The sequence below is a fragment of the Notamacropus eugenii genome, chromosome 1 (genome assembly GCF_028372415.1).
Source record: "Notamacropus eugenii isolate mMacEug1 chromosome 1, mMacEug1.pri_v2, whole genome shotgun sequence".
Lineage (NCBI taxonomy): Eukaryota > Metazoa > Chordata > Mammalia > Diprotodontia > Macropodidae > Notamacropus > Notamacropus eugenii.
The window spans coordinates 285359550-285377228 of record NC_092872.1 but is presented as its reverse complement, the minus strand read 5'-3'; the positions used below and the strand labels follow the sequence as shown (position 1 = coordinate 285377228).

General features: G+C 37.9%; 1 long non-coding RNA gene across 2 annotated transcripts in view; it reads right to left on the bottom strand.

Moving 5' to 3' along the window:
* Positions 1-3749: 3749 nt before the first annotated feature.
* LOC140517633 (uncharacterized) overlaps positions 3750-17679 on the bottom strand; it is a 33052-nt gene continuing 19122 nt past the window's right edge. Inside the window, exon 3 of one of the 2 annotated variants that reach the window (XR_011971659.1) lies at positions 3750-5371. This is a non-coding gene — a long non-coding RNA (uncharacterized lncRNA). Of the gene's footprint in view, positions 5372-6071; positions 6290-17679 lie in introns of those variants that run through there. The other variant, XR_011971658.1, reaches the window with a different exon arrangement.

Sequence of the window (17679 nt, the reverse complement as noted above, 5' to 3'; positions counted from 1 at the left end):
CCGCACAGTTCCAAAGGGGCTAGTTTTAAAAAGCAAGCAAACAATGATTGAAGCACTTTGCTTTCAGTTCTCTTATTAAAGATTCTAGTGATTATAACTCTCTCATTTGAGTCTGCCTTTGTCTTGGTTTAACATCCTAAACCACCTTAGGTTCCTTCTATTAAAAACAAAAACTCATATTCCCAAGTCTTCTTTCCATTTCTGGCACCTGATTCCTAGTCATCAGGCAACTCAGCAAACATTTCTTAAATAGCTACCATGGGCTAGCAGTATGCTAAGTGCTACTGATACAAAGGAAAAAAGAAACAAACGCCTTTGCTTTCAAGGAGGTCACAGTCTAATGGAAAAGATAACATGCAAACAACTATGTTCGTACAAGATATAGACAGGTGAGAACTGTCAACCTTGACCAGCTTGGGACCATTTTTAAGGTTAGTTCTCTCAGCAGTTATCTCTCTGGGTCTTTGTGCATGACTTCCATCAGAGTCAGTTAACAAACATTTATTAAATATCTGCACATGCCAGACACTGAATAAACAGAAAAAAAGGGCAAATTCCTCCCTTCAAAGAGTTTGTGTTCAACTGTGGCAGGGCATTTTGTAAAATCCGGAAATGAATTATTCTAAGATTTTACCTTAAAAATAATTTAGATAGAAGTATATTTCTTTGGTAATGAGTCCAATTGTCCAGCACATGACAAATCATTCTGGATGAATCGTTCTTTTCTTTCTGTAACCTTGGGAGCAGAATATATTGAAGGAGCCTCTTGCCTCAGTTTCCCTTTATGCTTTCCATAAGAAGTTTTCAAAGAAAGTGAAATCCAAACCTAACAATTAATATCTTGAGTTCTATTACTTACTGGAAAGAATATATATATATATATATATATATATATATATATATATATATATATATATATATATATATAATGTCAATTTTACTTTAGCTGTGCTCATACCCTAAGGAGATCTTTTGTGAAGGGGAGGAATTTCAATTTGAATAAATAAACAAGTAACACACCTATTTTGAGGGATGATGGGAAGGTTTTTTTGTTTCCCAAAGTGTGTCATATTTATATGCTGTAAACCTTTATTTACAATTTCTTGGGATACCTTCCCTGGGCATTTTTTTCCCTTGAGCAAAACACCCATTACTTGAGGCAAGAGAAAGTTTTACTCCTAGTACTTCCCACTCCCATTTAAAAAAAGATTCCATTAGGAAAATCACAGGGAAGGACTTTAGCCTGAGCCCAATTTTAAGAGAGAAACAAAGCCCCATAGTTAAGAAAATCTAACCCTTCTCTCCACTCTGGAGGACCTTTATTAATGAGTGTGTATTCCTCAGGCTCTGATGATTTTCTCTATCCACCCCCAAGACAAGAAGAGAAGAAACTTACTACCAAAATGAGGATTTAAAAAAAACCCTCCTCTAGCCTGGCTACTCACCCAAATTAATCATCCCTTCCACTCCCCCAGTATCTGGGAAATTGCAATATTTGTCTTAATCACTTGCATTCAAAATATGCTGGGAAAGATGTAAATTCCAATTTCAAAGCTGTTTGGTTGGAAACTGGATTTCACATGGAGACTCTCCCATTGCCATCCCAACTAGTTATCTCAACCTGTTGAATATTTCCCCCTCTTCCAAAAGTCATTATTTTAGTGGAGATCTGAATTGTTTGTTACATGACTGTCTCTGATGACTGACTCACAGTTAAGAAGCTGCAGGATATTAATATTAACAACGTAAATAACAGACAAGTCATCAGAGGACCCAGGAACTTGTCTCTAATTTTCAAAGGATATGCTTTACTTAACTAAGGCTAATTAGCTGTGATCTCCACATAAGCAAGAAAAAGTCTGCGCTTCCTTTCACATTTCAGCAGACAACCCTTTTGCAAAGGGAACTTGTGATCATTCACCAATTGTTCAGAAATGCACACACTCTTCCCTTTAGCTGTTAATGGGTTTCTTTGTGGATGCCTGCTTGGTAAGGGGTGTGTTCTCCCCACCAAGCAGGCTCCCAACTGTTCTCGAAGGGTCACCTTTTCCAGCTGGTTTTCTGTTGTTGAACAACTTTCTTGGTGTCCTGAAAAGTCATGATTTTTAGACCAAGTTAATTTTGAGCTTGTTTTCATCAGGGGCTTTCTGCACAGACAGCTCGTTGACTTAATTCCTTAACCTTGTAGTCTGTGAGATGCTGTGGATACTGCATGGTATTAAAAGAATATTAAAATCCATAAACAAAGGAGAAGAGAGGATGCTATGGCTTAGAACACTTCCAACCTCAAACCATCAGTGGTGACAGCTGTCTCCTCCCCTTGATTTAAAGCAGATTGGAAACATCTTCTATGTTTTCATTGCAATAATTCTGTGTCTTTGTTTGCTTTTCTTTTATGACCCACTGTGTGGGTGCGTGTGTGAGTATATGTGCATGTGTGTACACACATACATTTACATACATGTATCTGTAGATGTATACATGCAATTTGCTTTTTCCCAAGCTAGGCTCAAAGCAAAGCCCCAACAAAGATCTCTGGGCACATTCTTGATTAGGACAGGATGTGACCGGATGCTTCAGAAGCTGTCCTGCAGCCTTCTCCTCCCAGGGCTCTTCCAGGCTCACCAATTCAGGCTTTGATTTCTATTCTTTAGAGATGTTCTCCATTTTCTCTATGACTGTTACTGTAATTACGTAATTGATCTGGTACACCGTCACTTCTAGTTAAAGGTGTCATCAAAAATTTAAAAATTCATGTCAAATCTGGAAATACAACTTTTAAGCAGATAGTTGAGACCTAATAGGTTTCTGTTGTGGTTTCTTTAACCCCTTACAGGTAGGCAGGATATTTTTGGAAGTGTGTGTGGGGGGAAGAGAAGGTGGCCCTGCAATTTGTGCAAAGTGCATTCTTGTCTTCAGAAGCCCAAGTAAGACCTGAATGAGTCCAGTGCGATTAGCTGATATTCTCTGGGGGCTCTCTAGGGATGCAAACAAGAAACTCCACTGCCTAGACCCAGAGCCTGGGGAAAAGAAATAAACAAACACACCCACGTATACAAACACACACAATTTATAACATGGAGAGAAAAGAGGGGATTGGAATGTTTATCCTTTTCTTTGTCTCTTTGTCATGATAAAGTATATTAATTAAGATTTTTGTGGTACAATTATATTTATAAAATGACGTGGAGATATTTACTGCTGGACAGGACCTTAGAGGTCATGCAGTTGAACCTCCCTTTTACAGATGAGGAAACTGAAACAAAGAAAGGAGTTAGTTGCAAAGTGACAAAGTCAGGATCTGCACCTGGGCCCTCTGATTGGAAGTCCTGTCCCCTTTCCTCTCTACCTAGGACTCCAGGGAAAGCAAGAGTTCCCACAAGCAATTCTCAGTCATTCACCAATAGAATTGATTGTGCTGTTAGATGATTCTAGGATCCAAATTAGGATAGTCCTTGAGAGGCCATGTGGTCCAACTCATTGATAGATAAGTACATAGAGGTTCTGTTATGTAGCCCATAGTGTCTCAGATCAGAACGGTAATGACATGCATCTTGCATGTCATACTTGAAAGTTTTGCAAAACAATACCATGTAGCTGGGAGTTTAAGAAGTGGTTATCTTCTTTTTTCCAAAGAGGAAATTGAGACCAAAAACCAGGGACAGGAGTAAGAGAGCCAGCCCCCAATTCCCCTCACCCCAGTTCAGCAACTTCCACAGCCTTCAGTAAATTTGTCGTTGATGCTAAGTGAGACTTTTACTACATCCAAAAACACCATTTTATAAAATTTAAAAGAAAATATTTTATTAAATCAAATCAATAGAGATGCATGCTTTTGGCTCTTGATAGGATTTATAGTAGTCAATACTGATGTCATGCTTTGAGGTTATGTTGTCTCAGTAGATCCCTCCAATATCCCCCAAGATGTAGGTTGTCCACAATCACACTACCAGTATCTGAAGCAGGATTTGAACCTAGCTCTTCCCAATTCCCAAATCTACTACTGTGTCTACTATAGACACAGCAGAATCCAGGCCTGGTGGTTCAGAAATAACTTTTTTATGTACCTTGTGAGTACTGACCTGACAATACTATCTGAGAATTAATTGAAGAAACAATGATTGACAATTACTTCCTCTTGACTGAAAGGTGGTAGCCTATGGATGTGGCATGCTACATCCTATGTCAGTCACTGTAGATACATAGTATAGATTGATTAAACAAAAGCAACAAGGAAACATTCCATGTTTAATAGGAAGTTAATTATGAATTGTGGAAAATGTCTTTAAGTCATTTAAACAGAAGATATGTTTAATCTCAAAGTCTTAGGACAATGAAAGTTTCCACCATTGACTGGACATTGTGGAAATCCCTGACTTCCACTGGCAAACCTCTTTCTTCAAGACACACACACACACACACACACACACACACACACGCAATCATGCACTCACACGATCCAACAAGCAGACAATACAATCCTACACACATACACAATTGCAAATATATATATATATATATATATATATATATATACACACATAACCCCACAATTACACACATACACATAATCCCACAATTATACATATATAAAACCTCACAATCCCATAACCCCACACAATACAATCCCATAGTTATATACATATATACATATACATATATATATATATATAACCCCACAATTACACACACACACAGACAGTACCACATCCCTACAATCCCACACACATAAAGCATATACCCAAAGAGAGATTTCAATGACAATACAAAGACACCAAGAACAGGAATGTTGTGGGCTGCTCCAGTCCAGCTGAGTGCCCCCCAGCCCACCATCCTGACCCTTCCCAGTCTGCCCTGGGGATTTGAGATTGTGCTCTGTGTGGCTGTTTTGACATCGTCAAATGGAATGCCTCTTCATGCAGGCGTCTTCCCAGTTAGTGGGCAGAGATATGTTTGGCAGCATCTGGTTATCCCTTGGCTCCTTTGCTCATCCTGAGTTTGGTTGGGACTGGCAGCTTCTCCCATTGGCTGCCACTGCATATTTTTACCAACAACTCACAGGTTGGCTATCTGCCTCCAAGTGTCCACAGGTTTGAGATTCTTGAAGTGTGGAGTGACATCCAGTGCAAGAACCCCATGTCCCCAAACTTGCACAGTAGAGAAGCAGCAAGTCTCCTTGACCTGCTCCACCAGGAAAGTGCAGAAGGATTCCTGGTTTCATGACACAAGCAAATTCTTTAATGAATAGATTATGAAACATGAAGAAGGGAAGAGAACACAGCTGTTCTGAAGCTCTTGGTAAGTCTAGTGACTGTTTCCAGGCTGCCATGAACATGTAGAGGGTCCAGATTCTCAGCAGATCCCACAGTGCCTGATATATTGAGAAGGGAAGAAAAAGGAAAACTGGATGCCCTCATATCTGCCAACTACTGTTCCCCTTCATCTGGAAGTGTTTGGGCTCCATGGACTTCTTTTCAGCTGTTTGACTGAACTGAATACAGTGAATATTATGGCATGAATGTTGACTCACATTACTGGCAAGAGCAAAAATTCCCTGCTGTCATAAGGGTCTGTGGTCAGTGCTTTCTTCCCAACCCAACAGGTACCTGAGATCCAATATAGTCAGGACACTGAGTCCAGAGAAAGCTCCCAGGACTGGACTAGGTGCCTGCAACTCTGCAAAGGGACAATTGGTCAGAGAGCTTCACCCCATCAGGTCATAGAGTGTACTCTAGGGGCCTACTATGTGCCAAGCACTGTGTTAAGTACTGGGGGTAGAAAGAAAGGCAGTAACAAAACCAGTCCATCTCTCAAGGAGGTAGGTCATTGTCTAATGTTCTAATAAGGATAAGGAAGGATGACCAGGCCTACAACTCCACACCAACAAGATTTCTGCAGGATAAATGAGAAAGAATCAGAGCTAAAGTATTGGCATTGAGGGTCAGGGTCAGATATTGGGTAGCAACTTCTAATCCACTAACCCCTAGGTCCAACTAGGACAGGCTAGGAAAGTCAAACATAAAATTTTCAGTGTGATCATTTATACCTCAGAAATTGGCGAAAGCTACAAATCAGTGGGTCTTATTTTATTGTTTTGTTTATTGCATGGACTTAAGGAAGTGGGAGATGTGGAAATGTTAATGATGAAGATCCAATTTAAAAATGTGCTGGATTACATTTCCTCCCAGAAAGCTGGTTGTTAAATATTTTCCAGTACAACACTGTCATGTACAGACCTTAGAATCCAACTCCCTCATTTTATTGGGAGGAAAAACCCAACAACAGCAACCTGAAGTAAAAAAAAAAAAAAAAGGTTCAGTGAAGAAAGGAGAAATAAAAGCATAAATGGGGAGGAGCAGGTAGGATTGAGAGAAAGACACAGATAGTAATTGTAACTGAGAATGTGAATGGGATGAATTCTTCCAGAAAATGGAGGAGGACAGTAGAATGGATTTAAAAAAACATACTGCTACAATATGTTGCTTACAAGAAACACATTTGAAACAAGGGGATATGCACAAGGTAAAGGTAAAAGGCTGGAATCGAATATATTATGCTTCAGCTGAAGTAAAGTAAAAGCATGGGTAGCAATCCCAATTTCAAACAAAGCAAAAGTAGATCTAATCAAAAAAGATAAGGAAGGAAACTATATCCTGCTAAATAGCAGCATAGAAAATGAGGAAACATCAATACTAATCATATATGCACCAAGTGGATTAGCATCCAGATTCTTGGAGGAGAAGTTAAGGGAATTAATTATAGGAAGAAACAGACAGCTAAATTATACTAGTGGGGGACCTCAACTTCCCTCTCTCTGAACCTGATGAATCTAAACACAAAATAAACCAGAAAGAAGTTAAGGAGGTGAATAGTATTCTGGAAAAGGCAAATATGATAAACCCTCTGGAGAAAACTAAATGGGGATATAAAGGAATATAGTTTTTTATAAGCACTACCTGACACATACACAAAAAATGACCATGTACAAGGGCATTAAAAACCTCACAGTCCAGTGAAGAAAGGCAAAAATAGTCAATGCATCCTTTTCAAATTGTGATGTAATAAAAATCATATGTAGCAAAGGGCCATGGAAAGATAGATCAAAAATTAATTGGAAATTAAATAAAGTAATACTATAGAATGAGAGGGTCAAACAGTAAATCATAGAAATAATTAATAACTTCTTTCAAGAGAATGACAGTAGACAACATACCAAAATTTATGGGATACAGTGAAAGCAGTTCTTATGGGAAGTTTTATATCTCTGAATGCTTACATGAATAAAATAGAGAAAGAGGAGATCAGTAAATTGGGCATGCAAATGAAAAGGCTAGAAAAAGAAAAAATTGAAAATCCCCAATTAAATAACAAATGAGAAATACTGAAAACCAAAGGAGAGATTAATAAAATTGAAATCAAGAAAACTATTGTACTAATAAATAAAACTAAGAGATGGTTTTATGAAAAAAATAAAATTGATAAACCTTTCATCAATTTAATTAAAAAAAGAAAGAAGAAAACCAAATCACCAGTATCAAAAATGAAAAGGGTGAACTCACCTCTGATGAAGAGTAAATTAAAACAATAATTGGAAATTACTTTGTCCAAATGTATGACCATAAATTTATGAATGAATATTTAAAATAATATAAATTGACTGTATTAACAGAAGAGGAAAAAATATTTAAATAATCCCTTCTCAGTAAAAGAAATTGAAAAAGACATCAATGAATTCCCTTGGAAAATACCTCCAGGGCCAGATGGATTTACAAGTGAATTCTATCAAGCATTTAAAGAACAGTTAATTCCAATACTATATATAGACTATTTGGGAAAATCAGTGAGGAAGGAGTTCTACCAAATTCTTTTTATGATATGAATATGGTGCTGACACCTAAACCAGGAAGAGCCAAAACAGAGTAAGACAATTATAGGCTAATTTATTTAATGAAAATGGATGCAAATTTTTTAAATAGGATATTAGCAAAAAAAGATCACACACCTTGGAGGTAGAGCCCAGTAACACTATTGAAAATGTCAAGGCCAAAATCCAGGACAAAGAGGGCAACCCTCCTGACAAACAGAGGTTGATCTTTTCAGGCAAACATCTGGAAGGTGACTGCATCTGGTCTGACTACAACATCCAGAAAGAATCCACCCTTCATCTGGTCCTGTATTTTAGAGGTGGTATGCAAATCTTTGTGAAGATTCTGACAGGCACCATCACCCTGGAGGTAGAGTCCAGTGACACTATTGAGAAGGTCAAGGTCAAATTCCAGGATAAAGAGGGCATTAATCCAGACCAAAAGAGGTTGATATTTGCAGGCAAGCAGCTGGAAGATGGCCACATCCTATCTGACTACAACATCCAGAAAGAATCCACCATTCATCTTGTCCTGAGTCATCAGGGGTGGCTGATAACTTTTGACTTTTATAGAAGCATAAATTGACAACACTAGCATCATTTTGAACTTATTAGCTCTTTAAAGTCTTACTATTAAGTTCTGAGAATATCAGGTTTAGTAACAACAGAGCGAAATGCTAATAAAGATTTTTTGTTGCACATTGGGAATAAAAAAGATTACAGCAACTTATCACAAGAATAATACACTTTGGTCGGGTAGGACTTATATCAGAAATACAGGACTGGTTCAATATTAGGAAAACTATTAGTATAATTGATCATATGAACAACATATCCAAAGAAAACTATATAATTATCTTAACAGATGCAGAAAAAGTTTTTGACAAAATACAACACCCATTTCTATTAAAAAAAAAACCTGGAGAGCATAGGAATAAATGGAACCTTCCTTGAAATAAGAAGTGTCATGTACCTAAAACCATCAGCAAGCATTACATGTAATGAGGATCTGATAGATGCATTTCCAATATGATCAGGGGTGAAACAAGGGTTTCCATTGTCACCACTGTTATTCAACATGATACTAGAAATATTAGCTTTAGCAATGAGAGAAGAAAAAGAAAATGATGGAATTAGAATAGGTAAAGAAGAAACTAAGTTTTCACTCTTTGGAGATGATATGATGATATACTTAGAGAAACCTAGAGAATCAAGTAAAAAACTACTTGAAGAAATTAACAACTTTATCAAAGTTGAAGGATACAAAAGAAACCCACATAAATCAACTGCATTTCTATATATTAATAACAAAGACCAACAACAAGAGATAGAGAAATCCCATTTAAAGTTACTGCAGAAACTGTAAAATATCTGGGAGTCTACCTGGCCAAACAAACCCAGGGACTAAATGAACACAATTACAAAACACTTTTCTCACAAATAAAATCAGATCTAAAGAACTGCAAAAGCATCAATTGCTCATGGGTAGGCCGAGCTAATATAATAAAATGATAATTCTACCTAAATTAATTTACTTATTCAGTGCCTTAGCAATCAAATTTCCAAAAATTATTTTATAAAGCTAGAAAAAAATAATATCAAAATGAATATGGAAGTACAAAAGGTACAGAATGTCAAGTGAATTAATGGATAGAAATGCTGGGGAAGGTAGCTTACCCCTGATAGATCTTAAATTGTACTATGAAGTAACAATCATCAAAACCACTTGGTAATGACTAAGAAATAGAGGGGTAGATTAGTGGAATAGGTTAAGTATACAAGACAGAGTAGTCAATGACTATTGCAGTCTAATGTTTGATAAAATCAAGTACCCCAGCTTCTGTGATAAGAACTCACTGTTTGACAAAAACCATTGGAAAAACTGGATTATAGTGTGGTGGAAACTAGGCATAGACTAAAGCCTGATATCACATACCAGAATAAAGTCCAAATGGTTACACGATCTAGGTTTAAAGGCTGATACTGTAAATAAATTAGGGGAGCAAGGAATAGTTTATTTGTCAGGTTTACAGAGAATAGAAGAATTTATGACCAAACAAAAAATAGAAAACATTATGAAATGCAAAATGGATAACTTTAATTACATTAAACTGAAAAGTTTTTTGCACAAACAGTCAATGCAACCAAGATTAGAAGGGAAGCAGAAAATTGGGGAAAAAATTTTGACAACTGCTGTCTGTGATAAAGGTCTCATTTCTAAAATATGTACAGAACTGAGTGAAATTTACAGGATATGAACAGAAAATATTTAGTGAAGAAATTGAAGATCTATGTAGTCTTATGAAAAAAGGCTCTAGGGGGCAGAGTCAAGATGGCAGAGTAGAAGGATGACCTGTAGAAGTTCCCCCCATAGCCCATAAAATACCTATAAAAAATGACCCTAAACAAATTCTAGATTAACAAAAACCACAAAATGACAGAGTGAAAGAGATTTCCAGCCCAAGGCAGCCTGGAAGACCAACAGGAAAGGTCTATCACACAGGGCTCAGAGCAAAGCACAGTCCATGGAGCCCGGCCCAGCCTTGGCCACCCGGCGGGGCAGGGACAGGACTGGAGCAGGTTTCAAGATGCCACTGGCAGCAACTGTAGTTCCCAGATCCCTCAACACACAAATACCAGAGACAGCTTCAAAGGTCAGTGATGAAGCTCTTTCACTTAGGTGAGAAGGGTGCAGGGTCCTCCCCTAGCCCCAGCCCCAGGCAGTGGCAGCAGCAGCATCCATTTTGGGAATCTTTGACCTAAATACCCTGGAGGAATTGAGAAACTTATCTGGAACTCATCCCTGAATGGCAGTCCTTGGGTAAAGAGAAGCACTGACTGGCATGGTGGAGTAAGTGGAAGCTCTGGAGAGAGAATTCTACTCACAGATCCCAGGCAGAAAAACTTGCAGCTCCTCTCAGATCAAAGCACAGGCCAGAAGAGAAGTAAACACCTCTCCCTTGATTGTGCTACCTTGGAAAAAGTGAGAACTTACAGGGCCCCAGAGTATACCCTCTTCTTGACAAAGGACTCAAAGTCAAGTAACTGGTTGGGAAAATGCCCCAAAAGGGGAAAAATAATAAGACTTGGTTAACAGGTATTTTCTTTCACCCATTCAGATGAGGAAGAACTGTGCATACCATCAGAGGAAGACATAAAAGTCAAGACTTCTTCATCCAAACCTCCAAAATAAATATGCAATATTCTCAGGTCATGGAAGAGTTCAAAAAGGATTTTGAAAATCAAGTAAGATAAGTGGAGGAAAAATTGAGAAGAGAAATGAGAGTGATAAAAGAAAATCCTGAAAAGCAAGTCAACACCTTGCCAAAGGAGACCCCAAAATTGCTGAAGAAAATAACACCTTTAGAAGTAGACTAACTCAAATGGCAAAAGAGAACCAAAAAGCCAATGAGAAGTATGCTTTAAAAGCAGAATTAGTCATATAGAAAAGGAGGTTCAAAAGCTCACTGAAGAAAATAGTTCTTTCAAAATTAGAATGGAACAGATGGAAACTAATGACTTTATGAGAAACCAAGAAATTAAAAACAAAACCAAAGGAATGAGAAAATAGAAGGCCATGTGAAATATCTCACTGGAAAAACAACTGACCTGGAAAATAGATCCAGGAGAGACAATTTAAAAATTATGGGACTACCTGAAAGTCATGATCAAAAAGAAGAGCCTAGACTTTATCTTTCATGAAATTGTAAAGGAAAACTACCCTGATATTCTAGAATCACAGGGCAAAATAAATATTGAAAGAATCCACCGATCACCTCCTGAAAGAGATCTGAAAAGAAAAACTCTTAGGAATATTGTAGCCAAATTCCAGAGTTCCTAGGTCAAGGAGAAAATATTGCAGATAACCAGAAAGAAACAATTCGAGTACTGTGGAATTATAATCAGGATAACACAAGATCTAGTAGCTTCTACATTAATGGCTTGGAATATGATATTCCAGAAATCAAAGGAACTAGGATTAAAAACAAGAATCACCTACCCAACAAAATTGAGCATAATATTTCAGGGGAAAAAATGGTCATTCAATGGAATAGAGGACTTTCAAGAATTCTTGATGAAAAGACCAGAGCTGAATAGAAAATTTGACTTTCAAACATAAGAATCAAGAGCAGCATGAAAAGGTAAACAGGAAAGAGAAATCACAAGGGACTTACTAAATTTGAACTGTTTATATTCCCACATGGAAAGATAATATTTGAAACTCTTGAAACTTTTCTCAGTATCTGGGTAGTTGGAGGGATTACACACACACACACACACACACACACACACACACACACGTATAGAGAGAGAGACAGAGACAGAGAGCACAGGGTGAACTGAATAGGATTGGATGATAGTCAAAACAAATAAAATTAAGGGATGAGAGAGAAATATATTTGGGAGGAGAAAGAGAGAAATGTAATGGAGCAAATTATCTCTCATTAAAGAGGCAAGAAAAAGCTTTTTCAATGGAGGAGAAAAGGAGGGAGGTGAGAGGGGAAAATGAAGCTTACTCTTACCACATTTGGTTTAAGAGGGAATAACAGGCATACTCAATTTGGTATAAAAATGTATCTTACACTACAGGAAAGTAGAGGAAAAGGAGATAAATGGAGTGGTGGGGGATGATAGAAAGGAGGGCAAATGGGAAGAGGGAATAATTAAAAGTAAACTTTAGGGGAGGGACAAGCTCAAAAGAGAGAATAGAATAAATAGGGGGCAGGTTAGGATGGAGGGAAATATTATTAGTCTTTCACAACATGACTATTACTTTAGCAAAACTACACATAAACAACCTATGTTGAATTGATTGCCTTCTCAGTGGGGATGGGTGGGGAGGGAGGAAGTGAGAGAAGTTGGTATTCAAAGTTTAAGGAATGAATGTTAAGAATTGTTTTTTCATGCAACTGGGAAATAAGAATTACAGGTAATGGGGTATAGAAATCTATCTTGCCCTACAAGAAAAGAGAGAAGATGAGGCTAACGGAAGGGAGGGGTGTGATAGAAGAGAGGGCAAATTGGGGGAAGGGATAATCAGAACACATGGTGTTTTGGGGTGGAGGGAGGGGAGAAATGGGGAGAAAATTTGAAACTCAAAATCTTGTGGAAATGAATGTTGAAAAGTAAAAATAAATTAATTAATTAAAATAAAAACAAGAAAAAAAGAAAAAAAATGTTCTAAACTACTATTGATGAGACACATGCAAATTAAAACAAGTCAGAGGTACCATATCTTACCTATCACATTGGTTAACATGACAAATCAGGAAAATGATAAATATTAGAGAAGATGTGGGAGGGTTGGAACACTAATTCATTGTTTGTGGAGCTGTGAGCTAATCCAACCATTCTGGAGAGCAATTTGGAACTATGCCCAAAAGGGCTATAAAAATGTTCATATATTGCTGTATCCCAAAGAGATTATAAAGATAGGAAAAGGATTCACATGTACAAAAATATTTATAGCAACTCCTTTTGTGGTGGACAAAAACTGGAAATTGAGTGGATGCCCATCAATTGGGGAAAGGCTGAATAAGTTGTGATATATGAATGTAATGAAATTTTGTGTTATAAAAAATGATGAGTAGGCAGACTTCAGAAAAACCTGCAAAGACTTACATGAGCTGATGCTGAGTGAAATGAGCAGAACCAGGAGAACGTTATATACAGTAAGAGTCACAGTGTGTGAGGAATTATTTTAATAGATGTAGCCCTTCTCAGCAATGCAAGGACTTAAAACATTTCCAGAGGACTCATGATGCAAAATGTCATTCACATTCAGACAAAGAGCTATGGAGTCGGAATGGAAAATGAAGCAGACTATTTTCTCTTTTTTTGTTTTGTTATGTTTTGGGTTTTTTTGTGGTTTCTCCCATTTGTTTTAATTCTTCTATGCAACATAACTAATGTGAAAATATGTTTAATAAGATTTATGTGTACAGCCCATATAAGATTGCATGATGTCTTGGGGAAGGAGGAGGAGAAAATTTAAAATTTATGGAAGTGATTGTTGAAAACTGAAAACAAGTAAATTAATAAATTTTGGGGGTAAAAAGAGGTCCAGTGATCAGCTGGGGGTCTCAAGACTAGATAGTGCCTAAGATAGAATTTGTATCTAGATTTTCAAATGCTTGGAGAAATACTTTACCCATTATACCATAACACCATTCTATTGAATAGTTTCGAACTACGGAAGGCCTAAATCAAAGCTCACAAAACTTCTTGAAGAAAGAGGGAATAAAAAAAAAAATGGGTTCTTTTTTCCAGTGAATGTGTTTGGTGCTTGCTTTTGTTTTTTTGTTTTTTCCCTCTTATGTTAATTCAATTCCACTGAACTAAACAGTGGTCTTTCTGCAGAATGAAGAAACTATGAACCCCAAAAGTTAGTTTCTCTGGGGATCTATCCAAAGCATAGGAAACTTTTTTAAAGTAATGAATTAGTGTTGATTAAGGGCTTTGAAACACTCCCAGGCTCTTTCTGCTTGTGGCTATGATGCCTGCATTCCTTCTGCAGGAGGACAGAAGTATTGCGTGACTAAAAGCCTCCATTCATGGGGAAAAGTGGAAGGTGAAGGTGGTTTCCAGAAACCTGCTGCTTTCCACTGCTGCTGGTGCTACTTTCTACTGCTGCTGCTTTCTACTACTGCTGCAGCTCTTTGCTGTTGCTCTCTGTGGGCTGGAAGATGGAGTCTGAGATTCTCAACTCCAAGGACTTCTTGCTGGAAGACTCCTGATGAGGATTGGAGGTCTTTACCTTCCACTGATGGTGACTGTCATCTTATGTATTACAGTTGAGTTATGTGACTTCATAGTCACTGTCTTTATATTTATATAGGTGCATTTTGTATTATATACCTAAAATATACATGTATGTATATGCCAACGTTCTGGGCCTGGAATCAAAAAGACCTGAGTTCAAATTCAGCATCAGACACTAGTAACTATGACCAAGTCACTTAACCTTGTTTTGTTCAGTTTTCTTGTCTGTAAAATGATCTGGATAAGGCAAACCACTCCAGTACCTTTGCCAAGAAAACCCCAAATGTGGTCACAGAGAGTCAGACATGACCAAAAGAACTGAACAACAACAAATGCATATGCTAAATCTAAATTTGTTCAGAAATGTATACACGATGCCCTCTTAACCACCAAGAAATTTGGACACAATATCCCTCTAAACTGTTATTTATTGACTGCCTAATATGTGGGTCATTTTGCAGATGGAATAACTGAGGCTCTGTGTGCTTTGCTGAACAATTCCAAGTCACACAGTCAAGCAACTCCAGAATGGAGCCTCTAGATTAAGACCATCCTCCAATATTTGAAGAGCTGATATCTGAGGCAAAGTTTAGGCACAAAGTATATGGCTTCAGAGGGCAGGACAAGGTACAAAGAGCAGAAATTATAAGATGAGGCTGGAACGAAGGAAAAAGCAATAAAATTTCTTAGTGTCAAAATTATCCCAAAGTGGATTGAGTTGCTTCCATGAGTGGAGAACTCTTTGTGGAGTTTGAGTGATCCCTAGTCTGGGATAGAATATAGAGGCTTCTTGTTCTGTACAGTAGAACTATGTGAACCTGGAGTGGCTTTCAATCTCTAAGCTTCTGGGGTTCCCTGGGACAAATTCCAAGTTTAGGCAGCAGTCTAGTTTAGTCACTGGATGTTGGGGCTTATATATTGACATTTAACATAAAGAATGACTATTTTCAACCCTTAAATCAATCTTTATTATGCCATAGCATCATAGCCTCACAGGGCAAGGCATCTGGGCCAACTCTGGCTGAACAAGAATCTGTCAAGAGGACACACTGGACTTGGGCACTGGGGCTCTCAGGGAGGGCCCCTCCGTATTCCTGTAGTCACACAGTCTGCTTTGTACAGTCCTCACCATGAGGACATTGTCCTTTTACCAAACTTGAATCTGCCTCTTTACAGTTGGAACCCTCTAAAAATTTTGGGAGATTGGAGAGCTCAAATGGGATCAATGCAAACTCCATGCTGTCTCCTTTTGAAAGGCCCAGAAACCCTTCTCCTAAGATGGAACCATCTCATTCAAACCACTATGCGCAAATCTGTGTTTCTGTGTGTATGTGGTGGATGTCAAATATTTACACACACGCATATACATTTATAGGCTTATTATGACATATGTATTTATATATGTAAATGTGCATATATATCTGCATAAACTGTGCTTATTGAGGAAAGTCACCAAGTTCACTTGGAATCTCTTGCCTTTTTCAGGAAATGATGCTTGTAACATCTTTGGAGCAAAGCTGAGAGGTCATCATGATGGCTTGTGCACTGAGCAGGTCTCACTCAGTGGTCAGGCATTGCCGGGCGCTCCAAACACACTTTGATACAAGGGATACAATCTCTTCCCATTCATCACTGGACTCAGTCCTATTGATTCACTATTGACTCAGAGGTTGCCCATTTGTCTCACACTAGAAAAGGTGACAAGTATGGACACTGCTTTTCCTTAGGGGATATGGCAAGCCTGAAAGCCACTGAAGTTTGTCTTTCAAAGATCACCTCACTAAAACACATTCCTTAAGCTTTTCTCCACTCTTCACTCTTGTACCATTTAGCGCTTTGGAAAGAAGAAATGACAAACAGTGAAGTCAACTCCAGCCAGTTCAACAGATGTGAATGTATGTTCAGTACCAGGAACTGGACTGGGTGAAATGAATAATGAGACAAAGTCCAACAGCGCCTGCTCCCACAGAGTTTACATTTAGGGAGGTGGGGTAGAGTGAACATGGTATGGGAAGACTCACACACAAAGGCAGCTAGGTGGTGTGATGGAGAAAACAATGGGCCTGGCATCAAGAAAACTCACCTTCATGAGTTCAAATCCTGCCTCGGACACTTAATTTGCTGTGTGACCCTGGGCAAGTCACTTAACCTCTTTGCCTCTGTTTCTTCATCTATAAAATGAACTGGAGAGGGAAATGGCAACTTGTTCCCATTATTTTTGCCAAGAAAACTCCAAATGGGATCATGAAGAGTTCAATATTACTGAAATGACTGAACAACAACATGACTATCCACAGATAAATACATGCAATACATATAATAATTTTTATAATCTCAATAGGGAAACAATTGGAGGTATGAGGATAGGGGGTAGCATGTGAGCTGTGCTTTGAAGCCAGGAATTCCAAGAGACAGAGGAATCCTTGATCTACTCATTCCTTAGAGGAATGTGATTTTCTGTTTCATTTAATTTGCTGCTTGTATGAAGATGAAGGAGAACAATTTTTTTTTGATTCAACACGAGTTGTTGAAAAAGCTTTGTTCTGCTTTTAGCCCAAGTATACCAAGTATATACTGCCCAAGGCAGGGTTATAGGAAAGAATAGAATATTGTACCAGGAGTTAGGAAGACCTGAGTTCAAACCTTGCCTCAAACAAATATCTGCTATCTATTATCTATATCTATCTATCTATGCTTGTATATATCTGTCCATCACCATCCATCCATCCATCCATCTTTTCAACTATATCTATCTATCTATCTATCTATCTATCTATCTATCTATCTATCTATCTATCTATCTATCTATCTAATCTCCATCTACTCTACAGAGGCCTGCATTCTATAATGAGTTCGCTATGCCAAATGATGACACAAAGATGTTGTAAGAGGCTCTGATATCAGAGAATAAAGGATTCACTTTTGGCATCTTCATATTTACACAACTATGCATAGGTTGAAAGCCCTTCAGGCATAGTTCCAAATTGCTTTCCAGAATGGTTGGATGAGCTCACAGCTCCACCAATGATGAATTAGTGTTCCAATTTTCCCAC